The 25,939-nt window shown below is 46.4% G+C and overlaps 1 protein-coding gene across 6 annotated transcripts in view; it reads right to left on the reverse strand.

Moving 5' to 3' along the window:
- LOC110498640 (type II inositol 3,4-bisphosphate 4-phosphatase) overlaps window positions 1-25,939 on the reverse strand; it is a 355,960-nt gene that overhangs the window by 313,674 nt on the left and 16,347 nt on the right. The window lies entirely within an intron of this gene.

Consider the following 25,939-nt stretch of genomic DNA (forward strand, 5'->3'; position numbering starts at 1 on the left):
ACAGATCTACAGAAACCACACAGATCTGTAGAAACCACACAGATCTACAGAAACCACACAGATCTACAGAAACCACACATATCTACAGAAACCACACAGATCTGCAGAAACCACACAGATCTACACTCATGCAACGGATGTGAAACGGCTAGCTTAGTTAGCGGTTTGCGCTAAATAGCGTTTCAATCAGTGACGTCACTTGCTCTGAGACCTTGAAGTAGTAGTTCCCCTTGCTCTGCAAGGGCCGCGGCTTTTGTGGAGCGATGGGTAACGATGCTTCGTGGGTGACTGTTGTTGATGTGTGCAGAGGGTCCCTGGTTCGCGCCCGGGTATGGGCGAGGGGACGGTCTAAAATTATACTGTTACACTCACATGGACACAATCGCGCACACATGCGTGCATGCACACTCACTCTCTCTCCTCTCTCCTTCCCTTATCCCACTCCTCCTAAGCATCACCCCTCATCATTCTCTCTCTCCTCTCCCCTTCCCTCATCATAAGCATCACCCCTCATCATTCTCTCTCTCCTCTCCCCTTCCCTCATCATAAGCATCGCCCCTCATCATTCTTTTATAAATCCTTTCTGAGGAGCCTCCCCATGCAGGACTGGACCGCCCCAATCCTAGTCCCAGTCCTGCCCTGGACAGACCGCCCCAATCCTAGTCCCAGTCCGCTCCTGGACAGACCGCCCCAATCCTAGTCCCAGTCCTGCCCTGGACAGACCGCCCCAATCCTAGTCCCAGTCCGCTCCTGGACAGACCGCCCCAATCCTAGTCCCAGTCCGCTCCTGGACAGACCGCCCCAATCCTAGTCCCAGTCCTGCCCTGGACAGACCGCCCCAATCCTAGTCCCAGTCCGCTCCTGGACAGACCGCCCCAATCCTAGTCCCAGTCCTGCCCTGGTGATACCGCCCCAATCCTAGTCCCAGTCCGCTCCTGGACAGACCGCCCCAATCCTAGTCCCAGTCCCCTCCTGGACAGACCGCCCCAATCCTAGTCCCAGTCCGCTCCTGGACAGACCGCCCCAATCCTAGTCCCAGTCCTGCCCTGGTGATACCGCCCCAATCCTAGTCCCAGTCCGCTCCTGGACAGACCGCCCCAATCCTAGTCCCAGTCCCCTCCTGGACAGACCGCCCCAATCCTAGTCCCAGTCCGCTCCTGGACAGACCGCCCCAATCCTAGTCCCAGTCCGCTCCTGGACAGACCGCCCCAATCCTAGTCCCAGTCCGCTCCTGGACAGACCGCCCCAATCCTAGTCCCAGTCCTGCCCTGGACAGACCGCCCCAATCCTAGTCCCAGTCCGCTCCTGGACAGACCGCCCCAATCCTAGTCCCAGTCCGCTCCTGGACAGACCGCCCCAATCCTAGTCCCAGTCCGCTCCTGGACAGACCGCCCCAATCCTAGTCCCAGTCCTGCCCTGGACAGACCGCCCCAATCCTAGTCCCAGTCCGCTCCTGGACAGACCGCCCCAATCCTAGTCCCAGTCCGCTCCTGGACAGACCTCCCCAATCCTAGTCCCAGTCCGCTCCTGGACAGACCGCCCCAATCCTAGTCCCAGTCCCCTCCTGGACAGACCGCCCCAATCCTAGTCCCAGTCCCCTCCTGGACAGACCGCCCCAATCCTAGTCCCAGTCCCCTCCTGGACAGACCGCCCCAATCCTAGTCCCAGTCCCCTCCTGGACAGACCGCCCCAATCCTAGTCCCAGTCCCCTCCTGGACAGACCGCCCCAATCCTAGTCCCAGTCCCCTCCTGGACAGACCGCCCCAATCCTAGTCCCAGTCCGCTCCTGGACAGACCGCCCCAATCCTAGTCCCAGTCCCCTCCTGGACAGACCGCCCCAATCCTAGTCCCAGTCCCCTCCTGGACAGACCGCCCCAATCCTAGTCCCAGTCCCCTCCTGGACAGACCGCCCCAATCCTAGTCCCAGTCCCCTCCTGGACAGACCGCCCCAATCCTAGTCCCAGTCCCCTCCTGGACAGACCGCCCCAATCCTAGTCCCAGTCCCCTCCTGGACAGACCGCCCCAATCCTAGTCCCAGTCCCCTCCTGGACAGACCGCCCCAATCCTAGTCCCAGTCCCCTCCTGGACAGACCGCCCCAATCCTAGTCCCAGTCCCCTCCTGGACAGACCGCCCCAATCCTAGTCCCAGTCCCCTCCTGGACAGACCGCCCCAATCCTAGTCCCAGTCCCCTCCTGGACAGACCGCCCCAATCCTAGTCCCAGTCCGCTCCTGGACAGACCGCCCCAATCCTAGTCCCAGTCCCCTCCTGGACAGACCGCCCCAATCCTAGTCCCAGTCCCCTCCTGGACAGACCGCCCCAATCCTAGTCCCAGTCCGCTCCTGGACAGACCGCCCCAATCCTAGTCCCAGTCCCCTCCTGGACAGACCGCCCCAATCCTAGTCCCAGTCCGCTCCTGGACAGACCGCCCCAATCCTAGTCCCAGTCCGCTCCTGGACAGACCGCCCCAATCCTAGTCCCAGTCCGCTCCTGGACAGACCGCCCCAATCCTAGTCCCAGTCCGCTCCTGGACAGACCGCCCCAATCCTAGTCCCAGTCCGCTCCTGGACAGACCGCCCCAATCCTAGTCCCAGTCCGCTCCTGGACAGACCGCCCCAATCCTAGTCCCAGTCCCCTCCTGGACAGACCGCCCCAATCCTAGTCCCAGTCCGCTCCTGGACAGACCGCCCCAATCCTAGTCCCAGTCCGCTCCTGGACAGACCGCCCCAATCCTAGTCCCAGTCCGCTCCTGGACAGACCGCCCCAATCCTAGTCCCAGTCCGCTCCTGGACAGACCGCCCCAATCCTAGTCCCAGTCCGCTCCTGGACAGACCGCCCCAATCCTAGTCCCAGTCCGCTCCTGGACAGACCGCCCCAATCCTAGTCCCAGTCCGCTCCTGGACAGACCGCCCCAATCCTAGTCCCAGTCCGCTCCTGGACAGACCGCCCCAATCCTAGTCCCAGTCCGCTCCTGGACAGAGCCCAGAGGAAAAAGAACCATTACACTTGCAGAAAGAGAGAGAGAGGAGAAGCCAAGAAAAAGGGGGGAGAGAGGGAGGGAGGGAGAGAGAGGGTGGAGAATGGGAGAAGAGACAAAAACATGACAATACATTCGTTAATAGAGGCGGTTAGAGAAGGATTGGGAGGAAGAAGATAAAGGGAGGAAGAGAGGCAAAGGAGAGAGAATGACCTGATGCAGGGCTTTACCTGTGCACTGGTTGATTTATGGTAGAGGTGGTGGAGAGGTGAGGAGTGGCCCGGGTGGGAGGCCTGCAGAGCGGGTTACGTCAGAGCCCCACTGGCCTATTCTGGAAGCCCTGGTCCATTAATAACTGTTTTAAATGGACTGGAATGAAACTACATGCCAAAGTTCAGCCGCTGCTACCCTGTACGGTATACAGTATGCCTCTGAACATCCTCAAATCACTTAAATTGTTCTGTGATTAATAGTTCGGTAGCTAAAAAGTTAGTCCAACCCTTGAGTTTTTGCTCCAATATGCAATTTAAGAGAAGACTACGGAATTCCCTTGACATGTTTTTGCAGTGAGAGAGAGAGAAACAAAGAAAGTGAGACTTCACACTTCATTGCGCAGGTCACATTTGGGGTGACCCAATCTGCGAGGTACTTTGAAATAATTACAAGAGAAGTCACAAACGAAATGAATGCCGTCACACCCGCTGGTTCTCTTTCTCTTACACAAAGTGAAGGTTTATTAGCCAAGGAGTTCATTACTAGAAAACTCCCACATTGTCTTAGAGCTCTATCTGCCTAATAGTATTGTTGGTTTGTTTCTAGTTCTTTGCACTCTGGGAGAAGTCACGTACATGTACTCACCACGTGACTGCTACTGTTGTCTTCTCTCACTGTCTACCACATCACAGACACTACAATGGCTCTCGGTGGTGCCTAAATGATTTCCCCTCACCCTCCCTTTCTTTCTATGGAGCTTTTGTCTCTTCCTTCCCCACCATTGCATCAGAATTATGTTCTTCAATTATTATTTTATTGCTGAGGGTTGAAGACTTTTCAAAGAACTGTCAGGGGGGGGGGGGGCTGTTGGCAAAGTGAGAAATCAAGAAGAATAAGAACAAATCTAACAATCACAGTTTTTGGACAGACAGACAGAAGTGAAGGAGTGTATGACTGCTGAGAGTGTTGAAGATGTGTGTTGCCTGCCTGGAGAGATGTTGGTGTGCTTTGGTTGTTACACTCTATTTGAACCCACTGTTTGGTACTATTAGAGTTAAGTTTATATTGAAAACAGAGTATTTTTAGGCATAGGCATTCTGATGTGTGTCACGTTGATGTGTAACGCAGACTCTGGGAGTTCGAGAAGCAAGCACAGGGGGTGAATTTAATAAAACAATAAACATGGAGCAATACAAAACAAGAGTACCGTCTGGACATGGAAACAAAGCTAATACTGCCTGGGGAATGAACCAAAGGGAATGACCGATATAGGGGAGGTAATCATAGAAGTGATGGAGTCCAGGTGAGTCTAATGAGGCGCAGGTGCGCGTAATGATGGTAGCAGGTGTGTGTAATGATAAGTACGATGTGTTCGGTTGGGTTGTCGTCACAGTAAAAGCGTTAACAGTTTAAAGGTAGAATTGGTAGTGAGGCGATGACTAGTGTGGTTTAGGTGTGAGGAAGTAGCACATAGGCTAGTCTTCCTATAGTGCTCTAGTGTCGGAGAGGTTTCCACTCGTCTTTATCCGACTCACTCTGTCATACACCAACTGAATATTAAACTAGTGTAGCCTTGGAAACAAGAGATTGTAAGAGAAATGATGCCAAATAAACACACATGCATATCCAAACACACACTTTCTAAATGTATTGTATTAATCAACACATTGTAACTAGAGTGACAGAGCCTGGCAGAGTGGGATAAAGGAATATGACATGGCCGGTTGGCAAAGCCATGAATTACTTGATAGTTTCTATGTTACTTTCCAGCGAAATTGACTATTTGACATGAAGCGTCCAGCAAAATGCCAGCGCTCAGACAGCAAATTACTGGGATGCTGCAACATCAGACTCCAATTAATAATTTCAAAAGCTATGCTGCCTGCCGGGTGATGTCTGTCAGTCCAAACGCAGACTAGAGATGATTATTATTACAAATAACCACCTCTTAAGGCGGAAAATATTGAAATCGTGGGGATGGAGAGAAGAGAGAGAGAGAGAAAAAAAAGAGGGAGATAGAGATTCGACATTAAATAGTATTTCAGCTGAAAGCAAAAGAAGGTTCCTGTCTTTTTTTCCCCTCTCCCCATTTTTCCCATGCAGTTTCTCCTCTCTACGCCATTTGATGTAACTCGAGCCTAAATGAGATAAAACAAGCTGACGTGACATGTTTATTTCAACCTATCGCTCCCATCTCCCAGGCCCTTAGTCTACGCCTATACCCAATGACTAAAACACGACCAAATTGCCTTTGATATGCTTAATTTCTTGGCTTGGGTTCCATTATTCTGAATTTTCCTTTAAAGTCTGAGAAGACGAAGGCCTTTACAATAAGAGGAAAAAGCAAAATGGCTGCCACGTGTTGTGATTATAATATACAAAGTTCTCCTCACTACATTGAAACAGAGAAAGTTTTTTTGAACTCGACCATGTAAATGTTGCTTTCTCCACACTTCCATAACCCGTTCCCAACCAGGGTTCTAAAGAGGTAGCTAGCATGGTTTATATGACACATTATTAGCATTCAATTAGCATATCATGTAAATACACAGCAAACAAAGAATTGAGAGGTCAAAGTATTATTCGAATTGACTGTTTCATAGCACGGATGCTAAACATGCAATGATCCCTTTGGGTTTGATAATCACTGAATGAATGATGCAAAAATGAAGGTCTCTCGTCACGAGAACCCCCCCCCCCCCCCCCCCCCCCCCCCCATGCAATTACTTCAAGGTTGCTAATTGCTAATTGATGTCATAGCTCATTGACTTTTCATTGAAACTCATGACCAAGTAAAACAACGTGTGTGGCGGATTCCTAAATGTCTTTTCCGTTATGGTTAGAAGCCTGTGAGTTATGGAGGCTAGATAATGATTTAGGAGATGCCGGGAGACAAATTGACTGACGAGCAAAATGGGAGCACTGGCCCTCCACTTCAATCCCTCCCCCCTTCCCAGTGTGTGTGTGTCTCTATGTGTGTGTGTCTCTGTGTGTCTCTGCGCGTGTGTCCAACCCTTCAAGGATGTGTTAATCACTTGCGTTTAAAGGCAGTCCAATGAAGAGGGCCTTTCTCACAGGCTAATGCATCTCATTTAACACAATGACATCTTAATGGCCGTTTGATGACAGTGTGGTGCGAGAGAGCCCCCGACAGTCGCCGAGATCAACGGTCGCCATGGGAGCGGCGGCCGTGCCGACGCCTTATCTTTTAGAGGACGTGATCAAACCCCCTTCAGATCTGTGTCAGACTTGGAAATTGGTCCACCTCACAGGGGTGCTGCCCTAATCCCCCTCCCCTCCTCGCTACACTTTCATCCCAAACTCTCCCCTCCTGAAAAAGTCCTTTGAAGATCCTCAGCGCCCCAAAATCAAAAGGAGACATCCTTCAACTTGAGCACGTCATCATTAATGCCCTATCCACACAACCATTACCTTCATTCTCAACCTCTCCTCTATTAAATGCAGCAAATTACCTACAGCCTTTTATTAACACTCCAATGTCTAACATGCAGGTGTTCAAAACGCAACAACCAAAGGGCTTTCTTGGACCGGATAATGAAAAGGCCCAGGTCTGCCAGTGAGATCTCACAGGCGATTGGCCCCCACCGACCAAGTCAAGATGAAAAACAGAAGAGGGCTTAAACTTCACAGGGTATGGAGATTGACAAGTGGCCCATTACCCCATCCATCTCGCTCTCTTTCTCTATCCTTCTTTCCATCCCTTCCTCTCTCTCTTTTTCTCCTCTCTCACCCTCTCTCTCTCTCTCTCACCCTCTTTCTCAGACAGTGGAAAGAGGCCTCTTCTTTTCACGTGCTGTCAAAGGGGCCACCCAGACTCCCAGTGTTTCAGCAGAGATCTCTCCAGCCCGATTGGGTTTCCTGAGACAAACCGAAACAGAGGCGGGCTACTACAAAAGACCATGATGGAAGACTGTGGTGCTGTGTGTCTATGTGTGTTTTACTCTTTTTTTCCAGGCCAAGTGTCATTTTAGGACACACTACCTGAAGTGCCTGCAGGCGATTGGCCCCCCGTCCCAGACCTGATGAAAAACATAAGGGCTCTTAAATTTCACAGGGGATGAGATTAAGAAAACCGGTGGGGTGGCCCATTACCCCTTCCATCTCCCTTTCTTTCTCCATCACTCCTTCCTTCCATCCTTTCCTCTCTCCCGCTCGATCCTCTCTCTCTCTCAGACAGAAGAAAGAGGACCCTCATTTCTCATGCTATCGAAGCGACCTCCTAGAGTGTTACTGGGGAGAGCTCTCCAGTCTGATTGGGTTTCCTGAGACCTGCTTCTACTGATTGGTGTGTGTTGGGGGGGGTTACACTTTGTTTTGAAGCCCAACAGTCATTTTGGGTCACACTACTTGTGGAACCAAAAGAACACAACTAGTCCCGAAACAAACAACAAAAGACATTCTCTCTTTCTGTCCGTCTCTCCCTCTTTCTGTCCGCCTCTCCCCCTTTCTGTCCGTCTCTCTCCCTCTTTCTGTCCGTCTCTCCCTCTTTCTGTCCGCCTCTCCCCCTTTCTGTCCGTCTCTCTCCCTCTTTCTGTCCGCCTCTCCCTCTTTCTGTCCGCCTCTCCCCCTTTCTGTCCGTCTCTCCCCCTTTCTGTCCGTCTCCCCATCTCTCTGTCCGTCTCTCCCTCTCTCTGTCCGTCTCTCCCCCTTTCTGTCCGTCTCTCCCCCTTTCTGTCCGTCTCTCCCTCTTTCTGTCCGTCTCTCCCCCTTTCTGTCCGTCTCTCCCCCTTTCTGTCCGTCTCTCCCTCTTTCTGTCCGTCTCTCCCCCTTTCTGTCCGTCTCTCCCTCTTTCTGTCCGTCTCTCCCCCTTTCTGTCCGTCTCTCCCTCTTTCTGTCCGTCTCTCCCTCTTTCTGTCCATCTCTCCCCCTTTCTGTCCGTCTCTCCCTCTTTCTGTCCGTCTCTCCCTCTTTCTGTCTGTCTCTCCCTCTTTCTGTCCGTCTCTCTCCCCCTTTCTGTCCGTCTCTCCCTCTTTATGTCCGTCTCTCCCTCTTTCTGTCCGTCTCTCTCCCCCTTTCTGTCCGCCTCTCCCCCTTTCTGTCCGCCTCTCCCCCTTTCTGTCCGTCTCTCCCTCTTTCTGTCCGTCTCTCCCCCTTTCTGTCCGTCTCTCTCCCCCTTTCTGTCCGTATCTCTCCCCCTTTCTGTCCGTCTCTCTCCCCCTTTCTGTCCGTCTCTCTCCCCCTTTCTGTCCGTCTCTCTCCCCCTTTCTGTCCGTCTCTCTCCCCCTTTCTGTCCGCCTCTCCCCCTTTCTGTCCGCCTCTCCCCCTTTCTGTCCGCCTCTCCCCCTTTCTGTCCGTCTCTCCCCCTTTCTGTCCGTCTCTCTCCCCCTTTCTGTCCGTCTCTCCCCCTTTCTGTCCGTCTCTCCCTCTTTCTGTCCGTCTCTCTCCCTCTTTCTGTCCGCCTCTCCCCCTTTCTGTCCGCCTCTCCCCCTTTCTGTCCGTCTCTCCCCCTTTCTGTCCGTCTCTCCCCCTTTCTGTCCGTCTCTCTCCCCCTTTCTGTCCGTCTCTCTCCCCCTTTCTGTCCGTCTCTCTCCCCCTTTCTGTCCGTCTCTCTCCCCCTTTCTGTCCGTCTCTCTCCCCCTTTCTGTCCGCCTCTCCCCCTTTCTGTCCGCCTCTCCCCCTTTCTGTCCGCCTCTCCCTCTTTCTGTCCGCCTCTCCCCCTTTCTGTCCGTCTCTCCCCCTTTCTGTCCGTCTCTCCCTCTTTCTGTCCGTCTCTCCCTCTTTCTGTCCGTCTCTCCCCCTTTCTGTCCGTCTCTCCCCCTTTCTGTCCGTCTCTCCCCCTTTCTGTCCGTCTCTTCCCCTTTCTGTCCGTCTCTCCCCCTTTCTGTCCGTCTCTCCCCCTTTCTGTCCGTCTCTCCCCCTTTCTGTCCGTCTCTCCCCCTTTCTGTCCGTCTCTCCCTCTTTCTGTCCGTCTCTCTCCCTCTTTCTGTCCGTCTCTCCCCCTTTCTGTCCGTCTCTCCCCCTTTATGTCCGTCTCTCCCCCTTTCTGTCCGTCTCTCCCTCTTTCTGTCCGTCTCTCCCTCTTTCTGTCCGTCTCTCCCTCTTTCTGTCCGTCTCTCCCTCTTTCTGTCCGTCTCTCCCTCTTTCTGTCCGTCTCTCCCCCTTTATGTCCGTCTCTCCCTCTTTCTGTTCGTCTCTCCCTCTTTCTGTCCGTCTCTCCCTCTTTCTGTCCGTCTCTCCCCCTTTATGTCCGTCTCTCCCTCTTTATGTCCATCTCTCCCTCACTCCCTCCCTCTATGTGTGTATCTCTCTGTGTGAACTCAGTGTGCTCAACAGGTAAATATTAGAAGGTGTTTGAGGGCTCTGCTGTTGAGTCTGTTGTGTCTGTCTTCTAAGCTCCTCAGCCAAAGGGTCGATGGATGACAGGCAGCTCCTCAGCCAAAAGGGTCGATGGATGACAGGCAGCTCCTTAGCCAAAGGGATGATGCATGATAGGCAGCTCCTCAGCCAAAGGGATGATGGATGACAGGCAGCTCCTCAGCCAAAGGGTCGATGGATGACAGGCAGCTCCTTAGCCAAAGGGTCGATGGATGACAGGCAGCTCCTCAGCCAAAGGGATGATGGGTGACAGGCAGCTCCTCAGCCAAAGGGATGATGGATGACAGGCAGCTCCTCAGCCAAAGGGTCAATGGATGACAGGCAGCTCCTCAGCCAAAGGGTCGATGGATGACAGGCAGCTCCTCAGCCAAAGGGTCGATGGATGACAGGCAGCTCTGTGTGTTTTCTTTACAGCTCATGAATAAGAGGAAATTAGACCTTCGTTGTAACCCAGTGGGTTGTTGTTGTTTCACCAATGTTTTGATCGTCCACTTTTAGGACTATTTATCTTATTGTTGCATAATACATGTCAGATTAGTAAGCATTCAGGAGTTAAGTTAGGCCTGCAGATATTATAAATGTACTCTTAGAAGGTTGACGTGCCTCCCTGATTCAAATCCAACAGAATCAAATTAAACTTGTTAGAAGATTAGCCAGGGCTACAGGACACGAATGACTTATTAATAAGTACGTGTGATACTTAAACACATCTGAAGAAGCATGAACGCTAAAACCAAAGAGGAGTTGCAAAATAGTTTCGACTTTTACAGCAAAACGGTTCCTTTTATGATTAAAGAAAGTGTTCGAATTTTTTATCCGTTCTGACTTCAAAAACAACATTTGCTTTGGTAACAGGCAAGTTTTCACAGCTCTACCAGAGACACCAGAAATAAGAACAAATCATGTTTTTATTACAATCATGCCTTTTAATATCCTATCAATTGATCATCTGGTCGGGATAAACAAGTGGATCATTTTGCTTTTCATGTATTTCATGTAGTTTAACCCATAACTAAAGAATTTGAATGTGTATGTTTTGAAAACTGCATGACCTGAACACAAGGCCCCAATAGTTTTCCACAGGGACACTTGATGGAAGGTCAGTCCCATACGAAGGTCAGTCCCATAAGAAGGTCAGTCCCATAAGAAGGGAAGCCCAACTGCTTCTCTAGTCTCCATCAACACAACCAAAATGTCACAAAACCTTTCATTACGTGACTTAGGAGTTCAAAAAACGAAGACTCCAATGTATATCAAACTATTTGAAATCTTTGAAATCGATTAAGACAGATCCATTAAGAAGGTCAATCAAGCACAGGTAGCCTACATTACATGAAACAACTGAATAACGCAGGTTTAACGTGTTTACTGCAGACGACACATCCACTACATATGCACTAAACTCACAACTCCTCCTCAGAGAATTAGCGAGTGACACACAGTATGGAGGGGTTGGAAAACACATTCCTAGTACAGGATTTGCTAACAAAACTTAGGAGGATTGAGTAGCTTCCACTCGGCCCCAAAACTGCTTAGTCGCCGGTATTTGCTGAGTATATGCTAATCAACCGTCTCTCTCTCTCCATTTTAAGAACAGCCCAGTCAGTTCTCACTAAGCTTTAATCCATGACGGTTCTTTCTAAACATGAGCTAATAATAGTTTCATGCCCCGGGCCTATATAGCTGGAGGGTACGCCCTGCTCCCTTTGTAGTGCACACATTTTGACCAGGGCTCCAAAGTAGTGCACTGTATAGGGAGTAGGGTCCCATTTTTACCCTGACAGCGTCGTACATTACAGAGGATATTTCATCTTGCTTTGAACTTCTCTCTCCTGCATGCTGTATTTTCTCTGCTGGACTCTTAGCGATCTCGTTCTCTTCCTGGTGAAATGCTACAACCACTAGCATTCCCTTAATGATCACTAAGGTCTGAGATGCATGTCTCGCTTTAGGGCATTTAAAAAAAAAAGTTTTTACCTTTATTTAACCAGGCAAGTCAGTTAAGAACAAATTCTTATTTTCAATGACGGCCTAGGAACAGTGGGTTAACTGCCTGTTCAGGGGCAGAACGACAGATTTGTACCTTGTCAGCTCGGGGTTTGAACTTACAACCTTCCGGTTACTAGTCCAACGCTCTAACTACTAGACTACCCTGGACTACGCTTCATTTGATAGTCCCGTGTTTATCAGATATTCACCTAGTAATAACACGGTGAAAGGGTAATTAGGTATTTCTTTGAATTCTTTGCAGGTAATACCAGAGTGCACGTTGTTAGATAAGTACCAAGTAAAACAGGACTGATGATATGCAAAGCTTGGGTTGCAGAAGAAGCTTCTACCAAGCTTTGAACTTGTACTGAGATCCAATGAGCTCTAAACCATCATTACGCCCCATTACTCACACCCTCTAAACAGGAGTTTGAACCTGTCAGGAGTCTGTTGTGACAGAGACAGTCGTGAACCAACAGCCTACAGTGGCCTGTTAGGCCGTGACACGCTGAGACCGGCAGATGTGCTTTAATATTCGCAAACACGCTGCTTTTCCAGGTTGGAAGAGAGACATCCTGAATCAGCCGCCACAGCAGGTTACCGAGAGCAGAGAATAACGTTCAGGGCCACTGCAAGGTAAACACCAGTCATGCCTCCCCTGCTACACTTAATCAACAGCCCCAAGCATCAACACTGGGGGTTGCATCCCAAATAGCACCCTATTCCCTACAGGGTGCGCTACTTTTGACCAGGACCCATAGGCTTCCCAAAGGGCTGTGGTCAAACGTAGTGCACTATGTAGGGAATAGGGTACCATTTGGGATGAAGCCTGGCTCTGTCAGCCTCCCCAGCATGAGGCTCCTGACTGCTGCCCGTCTGGTTGGCGCCACCTCGGGGCACTTCTCTCTCGCACTGATGGGATTATTTCTTATTTCATCTTTTAAAAAACGCTGAGGTACCCTTCCATGAGTAAGCACTTGAAAAGCAAATAAGGAAATTGATTTTCTCTGGATAACAGAAGGCTGGGGGAAGGTATTTGTTTTATTTCGAATGTGTTTGTGGAGTGCTGTGTGTGAGAGGTGGGTTTCAAACAGGTCGTTTTACCTTGCTTCTAAACAAACACCTTAATCAAAATTCTATCCTCGAAACACTTGCTTGGGAGGGGAGTGGCTTTAATAACAATAAGGACACCTGAGGTGCATTCGCATGAACCAACGAAGTCTTCAAACAAGCACCCCAAAATTGCAAAAACACTTATCAGCTAGGGTATGTGTGGGTTTATATTTGTCCGACTGAAAACACCACACAGCCATGCACTTACTTCCAAGTCCCACACTAGCCAACACACTGCATCACATTTAGACCCCAATACTTCCCAGAAATGTAATTCCATCTAGTAGATCTGATCTTGGGTTCATCTCAATAAGTATTTGAGGACGTAATCGATCTGGAGAGTTTCCTGTCTACCCATCCACATCGCTCTGTCTAAACTGACAATTCTTCTCCACAATGAGTCTGGATTTGCCTCCTAGCCCTACGATTTCTACAATATGGACACATTCTGACCGTTCTGACTGATCCCAGAAACCGATGGGTTTGGCCAGAGCCTGCCTCCATCACATTATTAACTTTGACACTCTGATTGGTTAGATTTGTTAGAGATGATCCAATCACTGATGAATTTGTCTTGTACAACGCCCCTCATTTTGTGGAACTGCATTCAGGGTGAGTTGTCAGGCAAGATAATGACAGGGTCTGGTCTCATCTACGTTGTCTAACTCCAATGTCCCCACTTCCTGCTAGGCCCACTAATCCCACCTGTGTGGTGTGTATCGCTGACTACAAAGCCAGTGCCAAAGCCACCCTAAGGGGAGGGAAGGAGCCCAGAGACAGCGGTTAGACGGAGATAAGGCTTCTCCTTCCCAGTGTCCACTAATAGCATTTCTCCCTTCCCTGGCATCCCCCCTCGCCGTGGCTCTAAATCAAAACGCAGTCCTTATTAATGGCTTGTCAGGCGACTTAACATTTATTTCATGTGAATTCATCTGAACGGGATTTTACAAATGGCTCAAGCGCCACGGCGTTGCTCCTGAACCTCCTTGTTGAAATAACGGGCCTTGTTTTTTCCCCCCCGTGAATTTCAATGACGGAACGTCATGGAGCGGCCGTTACCGCAGTAGCCGGCGTTTGTTATTGTGCCCAGGGTAAAAGGAACATGAGGAATGGCTATATTTAGGGTGGTCAGAAATATCCCAGCGTGAGGTCGTTTGTTAAAAACGATAGGCATTGTCAGGGGACATTGAGGCAGATGTCCCAGGTAGACATAGTCAATTAATCTCTTGGCATAATGCGGTGAGGAGAGAAATTATTTCTGCACACAGACACACACATGTCCAAGCCAAACCAAGCCAATTTGACACTCACAGGCCACCATTAAAGCACACAGACACACACACACACACACACACAATCAAAGTAAAAATGCTCAGCCAACGCTTCTACATCCTGTCCATTGCCTTTAAATAACTCTTCCTCATCAAGCCGTTCAGGGTAACACTTTGAAGATGGAGGAGTGAGAGAGGGGGAAGAGAGCCAGACTGAAGGAGCATGCCAACAGGAGATGCTAACAAGATGCATCTGTAGAAGAGATCTCCCCTAAACCTAAGTGAAGCCGACAGGGTCTCTCTCGGCAGGATTTACGGTCACCCATTATTTCATTTTGTGAATACCAAGTGTTCCCCTGCATTGGCACTTCCAGAAAGAAGGCCTGGTGTGCTGACACAAATTGATTTTGGGAGCCAGGAGACAATCTATTTCCCTCTAAGCTGATAGGGGGGGAGGAGGATGAGCGGGGGGGAAGAGAGAGAGAGAGAGAGAGAGAGAGAGAGAGAGAGAGAGAGAGAGAGCGAGAGCGAGAGAGAGAGAGAGAGAGGGAAAGATAGAGCGGGAGAGCAAGAAAGAGAGATAGCGAGAAAGACAGAGTGAGCGAGCGAGAGCGAGAAAGAGAGAAAGAGCGAGAAAGACAGAGCGAGAGAGAGAGGTGGGATGGAGAGAGTGACGAGGAAGGGCTAGATAGAGGGTTCTAGGAAGGCTGATGGAGGTGGCTTGGCAGCTACTTCCCATCTCCAAAGACTAACACTGTTGCAGATCCCATCTGTGATAACAGAATTTAAATCTGTATGTATGTATGTATGTATGTATGTATGTATGTATGCTTTGCATTCTCTTTATATAACTGCAGAGCTACCCACACATTGAGGAGATGCGCCAGGCAGCAGAATATGATCAACTTTGCATTAATGCGAATTAATTAGTGATCTGTAGTCGGCGCGAGAAGAGCATCCTTCCTTCCTGAGTCCTCGGTACAAAGCAAGTTCTTTTTTTGTTTGTTGGTTAATTAGAATAGAGCTCCTGCGGTTTGGATTCCAAATAATCATGGAGGGAACTGCCAAAGTTATCGTACATTCATCCCTTTCATTTAGTTAGCAAACACGTTAACAAACACCCTCATAATTGTAAGACTTCACTTTGATTTGAAGCTAAATATCAATTCACTTCTTTTAAATGTATTGCTGTTTTAAAAGGGACTGACAGAAAAGTGATCATCTCTCTCTCTGGTAAATCCACATGACCCAGTAGGTAAAACAAGACCGACAATACATTTGTCCTTCAAGTTGGACAGCCCCGTCTTACTAATGAGGTATTTAGTGCCAGTGCGTTCTCAAAATTAGTCCCACGGGAAGGCCCTTCTGGGTTTGGAGAAGAAGAGTGCCTAGAGACCGAGAGGTGCGGCAATACTTCATATTGACAGGGAGAATTAATAGTGAGAGAATGTCCATTATTTCCATTGAGGTTGTTTTAACAGAGGAACTAATCTCTTCTGCTTCTCTGTCTCCCTCCGTTCTTCCCAAAGGGAAGATAGTGTGCCTGGTCCGTCGCCCACGGAGCCTGCGGCAAACTCCAACTTTTACAATGAACGACTTAGGTAATACATGATTTATTGCCTTGACTTGGCTGTGGAAAACTGTCAAAATGACTGGCGGCCACTTTCCAGACAGAATCCTGTGGGTGTTTTTGTTTTCTCTTCTAAAAGACGTCTGCCAACACTAATGGAATCTAAAAAGGAAACGCTGGAAAAGGGGATTTGACAGAAACTATGAAAAATGAGTCTAGAGTTATTTTTTGCCATTCGTCAATGTGTTCCGGACTGCCTCCTTTCCTTTCCTACCGTTTAATGCCAACTTGTCTTCTCGAGCGGATATTTCATACAGAGGCTTGAGCGAGGCTCGCTTCTCCACATAACTCCCCAAAGACCAGCACCCCTGTCATCATCCAAACACACACCTGGTAAATGTAGGATCCATGATAACAGAGCCTTTTTGGATCATCTCATTAAGACTTGTGAATATTCATAAGTGGGGGTGACGGTAATCTCCTGTGAGGACCAATCTGTGATCAACAGCTTCTGTCTGTCAATGTCAATGACAACAGGATGCTCTGGGGACATTGTTAGCATTCCATTGTGAGACATGAGTTGCATTCCAAAGCTCAACAATCAATCCAGACAAAGCCACAGTCCTATTGAGAAGAATTCAAAATTACCTCTTTCAATATGGCAAGTTTTCTTCTTTGCCAGCCTTGCCGAAAAAGAAGTCATCCGGCATCTCCTATTTACCAAGTTTATTCAATTTAAGAAGTTCATGTTAGAACTATGAAAAGACTTTGGATAAACAATGTAGTATCCCACAATATTTCCGTCATCTTCCCAAACCAACCTTCCAAGTCAGTGAGCTTCCATTAACTGCTAAAACAGAATGCTCGAAAAAGATTCTGAGACACTGTAAAAAGTAATTAGTTTGGGCCTCCGAGTGGTGCAGCGGTGTAAGGCACTGCATCGCAGTGCTAAAGGCATCACTACAGACCTGGGTTCGATCCCAGGCTGTATCACAACTGGCTGTGATTGGGAGTCCAATAGGGTGGCGCACAATTAGCCCAGCATCATCCGGGTTAGGGGAGGGTTTGGCCGGGGGGGTCTTTACGTGGCTCATCGTGCTCTAGCGACTCCTTATGGTGGGCCGGGCGCCTGCAGGCTGGCTTCGGTCGTCAGTTGAACAGTGTTTCCTCTGACACATTGGTACAGCTGGCTTCCGGTTTAAGCAGGCGGGTGTTAAGAAGTGCGGTTTGGCGGGTCATATCGGAGGATGCATGACTCGACCTTTGCCTCCCGAGCCCCTTTGGGAGTTGCAGCGATGAGATGATCGAAACAGGAGGTAAAATAAAAAATACAAAAAACATTTAGTTCAACTAACAAAAACTGTTTGTGGAAACTTCGTTGCCTAGAACTATTTGAGTTACCCAACTCCAAGTATCCCAACTCCAAGTATCCCAACTCCAAGTATCCCAACTCCAAGTATCCCAACTCCAAGTATCCCAACTCCAAGTATCCCAACTCCAAGTATCCCAACTCCAAGTATTCCAACTCCAAGTATTCCTGTGTTCAAGAAATAATATAATAAAGTGACATCGTCACTGTCACGATCGTTATAAGGAGTGGACCAAGATGCAGCGTGGTATGTTGCCATCCTTTATTTTTGGAATAGAAAACTTTAAAGAACAAAACAGCAAAACGAACAAACGAAAAAGGAAGCTAATATAATGCTCACAGGCAATATAGACAAGATCCCACAAAGCACAATGGGAAAATACCTAAATATGATCCCCAATCAGAGACAACGATAAACAGCTGCCTCTGATTGGGAACCATACTAGGCCAACATAGAATTCACCTAGATAACCCAACCTTAAATCTCACCCGACCTAACCAATATAGAGAATAAAAGCTATCTATGGTCAAGGCGTGACAGTCACCCATATGGTTATCTTTTCAAGGTTGTAAATACTTAACTGTTTTGTGTTCTATTAACTTTTTTTACACTAAATTGCATTATGTATTCTGAACCATATCCATTGAAGTTAATTGAACATGAATATTTGATGTAGTGAACATAAAATTGAAGGGTCCCTTCTACTTAAATGTTTTAACCTTTAATACTATTTGTAAGTAGTAGGTTGTTCTGATCAGTAATTTTCAGTGGTCATCATTTCATGTTTACCATTGTTTTATGTATTTGACGATTTGTAATTTTAACCCACTTTAGCAGGCTTTGTTGAGCACAATGCTCATTCCTCTAGCAGTAACTGGAAGGTATAGCTGCAAGCAGTGGCGACCCGTCATTCAGGGCAGGTGGGGGGCTTGCATGTTTTAGGGGGCTTGCATGTTTTGCATGTTATTTTGGCATTACTACATGTCACATATCAATTTGCAAACAATGAAACAAAAATATATACAGTTGAAGTCAGAAGTTTACATACACCTTAGCCAAATACATTTAAACTCAGTTTTTCACAATTCCTGACATTTAATCCTAGTAAGAATTCCCTGTCATAGGTCAGTTAGGATCACCACTTTATTTTAAGAATGTGAAATGTCAGAATAATAGTAGAGAGAATAATTTATTTCAGCTTTTATTTATTTTCATCACATTCCCAGTGGGTCAGAAGTTTACATACACTCAATTAGAATTTGGTAGCATTGCCTTTCTATTGTTTAAATTGGGTCAAACATTTTGGGTAATCTTCCACAAGCTTCCACAATAAGTGGGGTGAATTTTAGCCCATTCCTCCTGACAGAGCTGGTGTAACTGAGTCAGGTTTCTAGGCCTCCTTGCTCGCACACGCTTTTTCAGTTCTGCCCACAAATGTTCTATAGGATTGAGGTCAGGGCTTTGTGATGGCCACTCCAATACCTTGACTTTGCTGTCCTTAAGCCATGTTGTCCTTAAGCCATTTTGCCACAACTTTGGAAGTATGCTTGGGGTCATTGTCCATTTGGAAGACCCATTTGCGACCAAGCTTTAACTTCCTGACTGATATCTTGAGATGTTGCTTCAACATATCCACATAATTTTCCTGGTTCATGATGCCATCTATTTTGTGAAGAGCACCAGTCCCCCCTGCAAAAAAGCACCCCCACAACATGCTGCTGCCACCCCCGTGCTTCACGGTTGGGATGGTGTTCTTCGGCTTGCAAGCCTCCCCCTTTTTCCTCCAAACATAGCGATGGTCATTATGGCCAAACAGTTCTATTTTTGTTTCATCAGACCAGAGGACATTTCTCCAAAAAGTACGATCTTTGTCCCCATGTGCAGTTGCAAACCATAGTCTGGCTTTTTTTATGGCGATTTTGGAGCAGTGGCTTCTTCCTTGCTGAGCGGCCTTTTCAGGTTATGTCGATATAGGACTTGTTTTACTGTGGATATAGATACTTTTGTACCTGTTTCCTCCAGTATCTTCACAAGGTCCTTTGCTGTTCTTCTGGGATTGATTTGCACTTTTCACACCAATGTGCATTAATCTCTAGGACAGAACGCGTCTCCTTTCTGAGCGGTATAATGGCTGCGGGGTCCGATGTTGTTTATACTTGCATACTATTGTTTGTTCAGATGAACGTGGTGCCTTCAGGCGTTTAGAACTTGCTCCCAAGGATGAACCAGACTTGTAGAGGTCTACAATTTATTTTCTGAGGTCTTGGCTCATTTCTTTTGATTTTCCCATGATGTCAAGCATTTAAGGTAGGCCTTGTAATATATCCACAGGTACACCTCCAATTGACTCAAATGATGTCAATTAGCCTATCAGAAGCATAAGAAACATAATTTTATGTAATTTTCCAAGCTGTTTAAAGGCACAGTCAACTTTGATTACGTTAACTTCTGACCCACTGGAATTGTGATCCAGTGAATTATAAATTAAATAATCTGTCTGTAAACAATTGTTGAACAAAATTACTACACAAAGTAGATGTCCTAACAGACTTGCCAAAACCATAGTTCGTTAACAAGAAATTTGTGGAGTGGTTGAAAAACTAGTTTTAATGACTCCAATCTAAGTGCATGTAAACTTCCGACTTCAACTGTATATCATCGAGTTAATATAAACGCATACAAACACGGTCTCTTTTTTGTTTTCTTGAGTAAGGCAGCACAAAAATGCAGATGTTTCAGCCTAGCTCAGTGCTTTCTGTGGTGGTAGGGCAAGCCAGCAGAAAATACGGAACATTGCGCCACGATTGGCTTAGTGTTCTGTCACTCAGGGGGACACTACGTCACCGCCAAGTCTAAGGGTAGAGCTCTAAAATTCTATCCCCTTGGGTGCTGCCAAAGAGTTACGTTAGAAGTGCCCATCCAAGAAGGCTCAAGGTCATAGGCCACAGATAAAATGACATCAAATCACGTTATATCTACAGTAGCTTTGATTGGACTGATCATGTCAACATCATACTTTCAAAATCTTAGCTAGCAGTCATCATCATGAATCAAGTCGACAATCTACTAGTAAATGCTTTTTAATCCTTCTCATATGAAGATAAATAATGAAGAGAAATTATAGATAAAACGTATCGGTGCTCATCGGCCATTGAACATAAACATTACACAACAAGTTGGAAATCGCAAATTCAACAATGAGTAGTTTGGAAGGAATCCGTAGCTATCTGCAAGCATTGCAAATCAATCATTAGTCTGCTATTCAGTGGAGTATCTGTGAGGTCCCAAGTCTACGATTAAGGGTCTCTTTTCCTAGTTAAAAATGATAAACATTCAACATTGGCCATGCTGTCAATGAAGCTTGATGTGTGCCGTGCTCAAACAACTGTTAACTCAGAACTGCAAATTCTGACTTTAGTGAGTTCAAGACAACTGGTAACTCGGGAAAAATGAGCTATGACTGGGAAAATATGTTTTGAACTTTCATCCAACTGGAAATTGTAAATCGGGAACTCAGGCCTCTTTCTAGAGTTACGACCTAAAGATCACTGACGTCATCGTGATTCAAACCTTTTTTCCTGAGTTCCCAGTTGTCTTGAAAGCACGATAAATCCAGAGAATGCCAGATTTGATGACAAAGTTTGATGCCAAAATTTGCCACGAAGGACCTCCGTGCCACCTTCCTGTTCAAGTGAGCACAGCACAACAAGGTGAGTCCAAAAATGTCTTGTATGCTGCTGCATAAATTATGTAATATGCTTGGGAGATATGTATACTGTAGCTAAGAAAAGAATACTAAGTGTATGTTGTGTAGTAAGCTGTTAGTAGCCCATGTGCCTCACTCTAATAGTTTGGTCTATTTTCACCTCTTATTTTCACCTACTGTTCTGACTTGGTGGTTCACATGTAGCCTACAACCTGTTTTTGAGAAATGTAATCATTGAAAATTGTAAGAGCTTTCATTGTTTGCTTATATGCCCCCTTTATTTATCCAATGGTTCTGAATTGGTGTACAGGGAGAACACTGTAAGAACAGCCCATGTTTTGAATTCTGTCGCTGTACATTTCAAAAGTGCTGAACAAATAGTTATATTGACTACGTCCGTCTTAGCTCGCTCATTGATGTCTTAATCAAAATCACGGATTGCCTCTTATCCGCTCAACGTTCCCTTATGCCATAGTCAGTAGAAACCACATTTGTTTTAGCAAGTCAGCCATATCAGCTATGATTTTCTTAAAGGCAGTAAATGAGGCTGAATTAACTGTTTCACTGCCAGAAAAGGTTCCACTGATGGCCAGGTGTAACAGTGGTATAGTGCAATGAATGTATTGTTTAGTGTTGTGTGGTGGCATGTATCCCACATGCACGCCACTGACTGTAAGCATGCCAATCACCACTGACTGTAAGCATGCCAATCACCACTGACTGTAAGCATGCCAATCACCACTGACTGTAAGCATGCCAATCACCACTGACTGTAAGCATGCCAATCACCACTGACTGTAAGCATTACAGGATGCTGCATTAGCCACAGTCATTAAGAGTGGTGCACATGACCTTGTTGATGGTGGGAATGGCTTGTCTCTTTATTGAACAACAATTTGTCCGACGGTTTTGATATCCGTTCATCATGAACAATTTCACAACAAACCGCTTAATACTATTTTAGAAATATACTTCACATATGCATACAACATTGTGTGAAAGTATCATAGTCTAAAAATTTTGAATTACCCACAATCCTCTAAAAAACAGACCCACATGACACTGTTAAGTATTCAGAACTTGCAAAAACATTAGAATTCTATCTCAGCACCAGACAGATAGTGTTTTTTACTCAAATATCAGTGGCTGACTACTACTTTATTTTACGTAAAGACGTAAAATATGATAAAATCAAGTAAGAACAACTTATTTAATAAATGCTAGATTGACTTTAAAATGTTAAATAATCATAACTTGTAATAACTCAACTTTAGATTTGCAGAACAAATAAATAAAGTGTACTCAATAACTTAAAACTTGTTAACAGTTCTCAAAAACGTTAAGCGATAAGAGATCTTATTGAGATAGTTAGTACCACTTTTATGGTTTGAGTTCACCTGACCGTTGGAGATGTTTGAGTAGCCACTACTCAATTACTTTAATGAATTAGGCAGTTACTTTTCACAGCGCATTCCACTATGATGAACTCAAAGGACTTTTATGCATGAGCAACGATTACATATAAATAGGCTGTCAGTCACATTAGAATTAAGTCATAAATGTTTATTAATGAGCGCATAAAAGTCTGTCAGGCTTTTATGCATCAGACCTTATTTTCAAGTGATTCTTAATGAAGCAGGCTTTTGCCGCAGTGTTTAATACAGAGTCGTAAAATTACAAATGGTGGCCAGATCATCATTCTGAACAGAACTAGAACAAAACACTGCTAGAGAAAGAAAAGATAGCTGCCGGACCTTGTTTGTGGTCGAGGCTAATGTTTGACACGAAGGTCGCCACGTACACCTTGCATTCTAAACCTGCCTCGGGAAACAGGAGAAAACATTTCATTTAGCCCAATCCCCTTTACAACATATTCAAACATTTAATTAAGACCACATTCTGACTCACTGAAACCACATGCCTCAGGCTCGCTGAAAGTTCATGACAGCAGACCTAGCTGTCATGTGTCTCTCTGTGTAGCTTCATGGGAATTTTGTATCCGAGGATAAATTCTAGGCTATGTAGGTATGATGTACTAGTAGAGCATCTGTATACTATTCTCCACCAACACTACATCTGTGGCTCTATGACAAGAGAGGGACATAGTGGTTTGGTTTAGTTATGAGGTTAACAACCGTGGGGAGATAGAGGTGATGCTGTGACTAGAATAAGGTCACACAATACAACGGATATGAGAAAGTAGGGGAGTGGGGGGGGGAGTTAAATGAAGAGATGGAGAAAGAGAGAGAGAGGGAGAGAGACAGAGAGACAGAGACAGAGAGACAGAGACGGAGCTAGAGAGGGAGGGAGGGAGGGAGGGAGGGAGGGAGGGAGGGAGGGAGGGAGGGAGGGAGGGAGGGAGGGAGGGAGGGAGGGAGGGAGGGAGGGAGGGAGGGAGGGAGGGAGGGAGGGAGGGAGGGACAATTTGCCTCAGAAACCAATGAAGTCGGGCAGTAACAGCTTGAAGATTTGGTAAAGAATTAAATAGAAACTTCAGAAGGGGGAATTTGACAACTCAATAGTGTTCCCTCCTTAATGATTTGATGATAAGGCCATCTGTTTTATCTGTAATGAATAAACCATGACAAGCGTGCTGTTGCACTCCATAAAAATGTACATAATGCAACATAGTTTAGAAAGACACTAATGGATGTAAAAAGAAAGACATTTGTATGTAAAACAACAGAATGCTATCTAACAGCATGAGAGACACACAGTAGCCTTTGGCAACAATGATCACACCATTAAAATACAGCATGCCATGTTCACGGTCTCTGCCATTGTGTCCAAATGGGATAACACATTTCATCTGACTAAGATAGTGCATACGAGAAAGTAGGCGAGTGGTTGGGAGTTAGAGAGAGAGAGTTAGAGAGAGAGAGTTAAAGAGAGAGAGAGTTAAAGAGAGAGAGAGAGAGTTAGAGAGAGAGAGTTAGAGAGTTAAAGAGAGAGAGAGTTAAATAGAGAGAGTTAGAGAGAGAGAGTGTTAGAGAGAGAGAGTTAAAGAGAGAGAGAGTTAGAGAGAGAGAGCGAGAGATGCTTTGCCTCACAAACCATTGAAGTCCGCCAGTAACAGCTTGAAGATTTCTTAAAGTATTAAATAGAAACTTGAGGAAGAGGGAATGTGAAGACTCAATAGTTTTCCCTCCTTAAAAATTCCCAATGCAGCCATTTTTATATCAATATCAAATCATTTGAGGGTACAAGTGAGCACCTTACTGTAATAGATTTCCATTGAAACGGGCAAAAAAACGATTTGTCAAGAAAGGATTTTGCTAGGACTGTCTGGGAGTGGTCTGAGTGGGGAGGGGGAGACTGAAAACAAACTATTGGCAGAGAGGTTTGGAACTCTCTTTGTTATTGGTCTAATAACTCATTTACTTCATGGTGATGTCACCATGGAAAGCCGAAACTCTCGCCCATGCAAACCTGCCGATTAGAAGGTCCTGTGTAGATTATATTTTCAACCAGGAAATAACTATCAGAAAATAACACCGATCACATTGTTTCCCACACTTCTACAGTGTTAGTTTCATCAGCTGTTGTACAACATGATACACAACGAAGGGTAAACAGAATGTTGATTGCACCAGGCCTTTAATGATGAGACATCTGTTTTATCTGTAATGAATCAACCGTGGCAAGCACTGCTGTTGCGCTACGATAACATTAACATAATGTAACATTGGGCTTTAGAAAGATAATAGATTATGTGGGAAGAAATCCTTCTCATGTATAAGAACTACAGGAAAACATGTTGTGTACAGATGGTAAAGTAGCCCTTAAAACAACAGCACGTCATGACTCATGAGTGTTTCAGGATCTCTGCAGTTGTTTTCCAAATGGGATAACCCACTTTATCTGGCTGAGAGAGATACAACACGGCAACAAGGAATGTCAAGCCACCTGAGCCAGCGCTCAGGAAAACAGTATCCTACCACACGTGACATATAATTAATAACGACATAACAAGACAACTGGGGCATCTCTTCAGTCAGAGTGGTCTCCCTTTAAATCTCACAGTCCCAATCTCCCATCCAATACGTGAAACTGCTTTGGTTAAAAAAGTTCCCCACCCTTTGATAACGAGCTACCACGCCGCAAATTGCGCCACCCGCAATTAAGGATCCGTCACGACAAAGACGTTAACATCCAGACTGTGCAGCACGTGTACTTCCTGTCAGTATGATTAAACCTCTGGTTTACCAAACGCTGCCAGTCTTCCACTGGCTCGCTATCGAGGCCCGTTGATTAACCAGAGGACCTGGGTTTTATTTGGAAGGGGCCCACTTGTCTTTCTCTACCCCATGTGCTCAAGTACTATTCACTGCAGGGGCAATTAATTAAACACCAGTCAACTGTGAATAATACATTAACCGTCATGATATCCCTCCTGAATAACCCGTAATTTATGTGGCGGCCGTCGCTTCTTTAAAAAATAAAGAAGCCCGGGCAGGGATAAAAAGAAAGAGCGGGTGGAAACTGGAAAGGAGGAGGAGAAGAGGTGGAGAAACAGACAACGCCAGCATGCAAATGTTCTCATCCATCTTGCCGGGGAACACTGAGTGCGGGTTTATCTGATCCTAGTAAAGCAGTCCATCTCTGTCGACAGACTACACTTAGACAACCTGCTAGCTATAAACCCGGATGCTAATGGCACTGGCTACCAAATGCTAAGGGGAAAACTCACTCGTCCGAGTGGGTTAGCATCTTGCGCACTCTTACAACCCACGGCTTAATCCCCATTGCCACTGTCCCACTGTATCATTGAGTCAGCCTGAGTGAGTTAGTGGTGCAAGGGATTATGAGGTAAAGGACCTCGGGTGACCGCTGTACCGGCCAGGGGGCAAAAGGCATCCAGAGACGTTCTTACAACCTGCTTCTGCACTTGGCGTTGCCGTTGGAGGGCACTGGAGAATACAAGCCACTTAAATGTGGGTTCCAGAACCCACCACAACATCAGAACACTGCACTGGTTGCCTGACCACTGTCCAGGTCAGAACACTTTCATTACATGTAGAAACTGAAAATCTGGAAATGACTAGAGCACATCGGAGAGTGGAATGACATGGCAGAATGGAAGCTACAGTAGTACTGACACTGTTGTTGGGAACACTCCAAACCAGGGAAGATGACCAGGGACTGAGTTGATGCAGGATTTTGATAGAGCCAGGGACATGTTAGACAATTCATTTTGCATCTTACCAGCAACAAATGAAGCCACTACTGCACAAATGGACTCACCTTGCAACTCTATGTAAAAGGTACAACCGTCTTTATACAAAGGACGATGGTTGCAGCAGTGTAGTGGACTTTTTCAATGTTTTCCGATGCAGGAAATATCACACAAACACTGACACAGTAATGCACATCTGCATGCTGATAGGTCCGTGCA

The sequence above is a fragment of the Oncorhynchus mykiss genome, chromosome 19, assembly GCF_013265735.2.
Source record: "Oncorhynchus mykiss isolate Arlee chromosome 19, USDA_OmykA_1.1, whole genome shotgun sequence".
NCBI classification, from domain to species: Eukaryota; Metazoa; Chordata; class Actinopteri; order Salmoniformes; family Salmonidae; genus Oncorhynchus; species Oncorhynchus mykiss.